This window comes from Cydia pomonella, chromosome 4 (assembly GCF_033807575.1).
Source record: "Cydia pomonella isolate Wapato2018A chromosome 4, ilCydPomo1, whole genome shotgun sequence".
Taxonomy (NCBI): Eukaryota; Metazoa; Arthropoda; class Insecta; order Lepidoptera; family Tortricidae; genus Cydia; species Cydia pomonella.
The window spans coordinates 27281475-27285773 of NC_084706.1; the positions used below are offsets into that span (position 1 = coordinate 27281475).

Genomic DNA, 4299 nt, shown 5'->3' on the forward strand with positions numbered 1-4299 from the left:
AAATGTACAATTAGTCATATATTATATCACGATTGTATAAAATACTATTATGTTACATATGAAAACGTGTCCTTGAACTGGTATGAGTATTATGTACCCCACGGGACATCATGGGTACTATTGTTCACCATATTTTCTTTATCGTGACATGATTTACGATCCTCTTTTACCTACGACAATATGCAGGTAAAAGTGACACTTTATAAGAAATATTGTGTTTTGAAGTTATTTCCTTGTTAGTGGGATATGGTTTTGAATTTATGGCAATTTTGTTCACTTTGTGGCTGAAAACATTGAGTAATTCCGTTTTTGTGCTTCTGATTCTAAAAATATTAAACACAAACTTATGACTTGCAGCAAAGACTAGGTCTAAGTAAGAGTTATTTTGCTTGATATTGTATATAATCCAGTATCTTTGCCGACTTTTGTAATGGGGTTCGTTTGCGCCAAATCCGTTAGTTCTGATTTTTTGCAGACTTGTTTATGATGTTGGCTCAATGAATAATCTAAGTTAGTGACCTTACCTCGGAAACTATTAGGTGTACAGAGACAATTCTTTATCAAAAATTAATGGTGCCCTATTGATTTTTCGACAAAAAATACGCCGATTTTCGATTCGCCGACAACGATTCGCAGACGGGTTCTTTGGCCGAGTAACGATTGGCATCATAATAGTCGTTTGCACGAGTAGTAAATTCGCAGAAAATTGATACGCATATTTACGTTTCGTAGAATAATCATTTAGTAACTTGTTCACGCCAGCACTGCGTGAAGGACGATTTCGGGCTGCGGGACGCGGGGCGCGGCGGGCAGCGGCGCCGGAGCGGCGCGGCCGCGGCCGCCTCCCCAGCGTTGCAAAAGTTCCCGATTTATCGGGAGAACTCCCGATTTTAGCAAACATTTCCCGATAAAACGATTTTAGGGTTTAATCTCCCGATAAAATTTAGGTACACCATTTTTAGCAAACTTAACTTAAATTTACATATTTTGAGGTTTGTAACATCGATCGTGTGAAGTACGACTACATAAACGGTAATTCCCCAAGGCATGCTGTATGGTCCCTTTTATTAAACAAACAAATCTAAGCTTTAATTCGTAGTAATTAAGGATTTAATATTTTTGTCATTGGAATGTAGGGACTTCCCACATTCACCTATTTTGAGTATAATACAAAATGTCATTCAAAACTGCAATGGATTGAAGATACTAAGGAATAGGGTTCAGTTTCATAGGACCTTAAAAAAATGGGAAGTCCCTACGGGGCATATTTTTTCGATGCTTATGCATTGATATAAACCGACTGCTGTTTACTTTACTGTTTATTTTCTAATCATTCGTCGGAAAAGCAAGTCTTACTTATCGCAATCAATAAAAAATATTATCAGCACCACATTAGTGTCAAAATGTCTAGTTCAGATTCTTCAGTTTCGATTAGTGATATACCAAGTACAAGTGGTACGACTACGAGAGGAATAAAAAGAAAAAAACATGCTCAGAAATACAGAAAACAGTGGGAAAGTCAACCTGAATTTTCTGGGTGGTTAAAAGCCAGTACAAACAGTATAAATTATGCTCATTGTCTAAGCTGCAAAAAGGAAATAAACATTTCATCTGGAGTAGATGCTTTAAAAACTCACGCTTCATATAAAATCCACAAAAGAAGCATACAAAACTTAGCAGCGCAACCCAAAATGACTGGTTTCGTGAATAAAGAAATACATACTTTCAACAATCAAGTCCGAGAAGGTGAGATTTTTGTATTTTTTGTAAATTTTCTAAATGTATTTTTTATGAAGTTTACGCATGCTATGTACCTACGTTGTTAAATTTACATTTTTTATTTTTGGTTACAGCTGAAATCAGAATAGCAGCATTTGTAGCGGAACACAACCTGCCGTACGCAATAACTGACCACCTAACAAAATTGATAGTGAAAACCTGCCCCGATTCAAAAATAGCTGAAAGTTTAAAATGCTCGCGTCCCAGGGTACAAGCTATCGTTGACAACGTTATAGGTGAAGAAAGTTTCAAGGCTCTCTGCGAAGACTTACGAAACAATAAGTTTTCTTTAATAATCGATGAATCTACCGACAGGAGTACTACTAAACATTTGTGCTTAGTCGTCAGGTATGTTAAAAATTACCAAGTAAGAGATAGTTTCTTAGGACTTATCCCACTTGTAACAGCAGATGCAGCTACATTATACAATAACATCATAGACTTTTTTAAAGTGCATAATATTCCATATGAACAAAATTTGATCGGTTTTTCTTCCGATGGTGCCAATGTAATGATGGGTTCAAATAACTCTGTTATGACATTATTGACTAACGAATTAAAGGAATTATTTGTTATGAAATGCATCTGCCATTCCTTCCATTTATGTGCCTCTTATGCTTGTAGCAAAATACCACGATTTGTTGAAGACACCATAAGAGATATTTATAATTATTATTCTTCAAGTCCTAAGAGGGTTGGAATGTACAGAGAATTTCAAATATTTTGTGAATTAAAAATTCATAAAATACTACATCCTTGTCAGACCAGATAGCTGTCAGTGCATGCAGCTGTATCTAGGGTCTTGGAGCAGTATAAATAAATAAAATAAATAAATATTATAGGACATTATTACACAAATTGACTAAGTCCCACAGTATCAAGCTTTAAAGTTGTTTTTTATTGACGCTTCATTAAACGACGAAGTACTGGCAGCTACCAATATATTACAAAAAATAAATGACCCAGTCACATTACTATTTCTGCAATTCTTAGACTTCGTATTACCTATTTTTAACAAATTAAACAAAGAGATGCAATCAGAACACACAAAAATACATGTTTTGTATAATCAAGTCTGTACATGTCTAAAAACGCTGTTTGAGTGCTTTTTAAAAAGAGATTATGTCAAAAACACTGTCTTAGAAAAGATTGAATATAAAAATCCACACATGTTTTTAAATCTAGACGATATGTACTTCGGAGCAAACGCCATGGGCACTCTTTTAAAAGATAAAAATCTGACTTCTGAGCAAACGCATTTATTCAAGACAAGATGCTTACAATTTTTTATAGAAGCATGTGACCAGATTATTGCAAGATTTCCAATCAAAAATAACCCAATTCAACACTTCAGTGCATTTTGTCCAGAAAATGTAAAAAAGGGTGAACGACCGTCAATTGTGGACGTAGTGGCAATGTTTCCAAAATTACATGATAGTCCAAATTATCAAGAAATAGACACAGAATGGCGTTTGCTCCGTAATACAAAAGATATAAGTAAGTTTTCTGACAACAGTGACAACATTGAAGAATTCTGGATGAGTGTGTCAACACTTAAATGCGGTGATAACTCGGCAATGTTTCCAAAATTATCTGCATTTGTATTTTATATTTTAGTATTGCCACACTCATCTGCTAATGTGGAAAGAGTCTTTTCATCAATAAATTTAATGAAAACCTGTCAACGCAATAGACTGTGTACCCGATCCATAATTGGATTGTTGCACACAAAACAATATATTGACAAAAATAATTGTTATAATTTTCCAATTGGAAAAGAATTACATTTAAAAATGTCCCAGAAGGTATACTATACAAACGAATGAATAAAAACTGTTTTTTCACTTATTTTACTTTGTTTTAATTGAACAGAAATCTCCCGATTTTTCCCGATTTTTAGTTGGTAGAAACACCGATTTCATAAATGTCAGTTTTGCAACACTGCGCCTCCCACTCCACCAACGACGCGCATGGCAATATGTCGCGTCCGCGCATCAAGCGCCTTTATTTTACATTTTATTAATATACAACTTTTACTGTGTTCAGGGTTGTTTTGTTGCTGCTCCCTCATCAGCCCCAATCCTGGACATAACTCTCACAATTACCCGAGAAACTATTGGTCGAAACTCAATAGGTCGAATAATCATTTGGCATTAATATTGATTAGCAGAACTTCCCTCTTATTAATGGCTAGACTAGGACATGATTAAACTACAGAACACCTTTTAGTTTGAGTCGAATAAATATGGTTTCAATGCATTTAATTATATACTTATTTTCACTAGCACAAATGACCATAAAATCTTAGGGCTCTCGGATCGGCTCTAACGATTTCGATGAAATTTGCTATATGGGGGTTATCGGGGGGCGCATTTAGCTAGGTTGTATCTCTGGGAACACACGCATTTTTGAGTTTTATACATTTTCCGAGCAACGCTCGGTCTCCCAGATATTAAAAACCTATATTGCATAGGTACGATGGCCCACACTGTTAATTGTCCATCGGTGGACCTTATTACA

General features: G+C 35.3%; 1 pseudogene; it reads left to right on the forward strand.

Annotated features, from left to right (window-relative positions):
• The first annotated feature begins 1617 nt into the window (after window positions 1–1617).
• Window positions 1618–3594, forward strand: LOC133517529 (uncharacterized; annotated as a pseudogene).
• The last annotated feature ends 705 nt before the right edge of the window (window positions 3595–4299 follow it).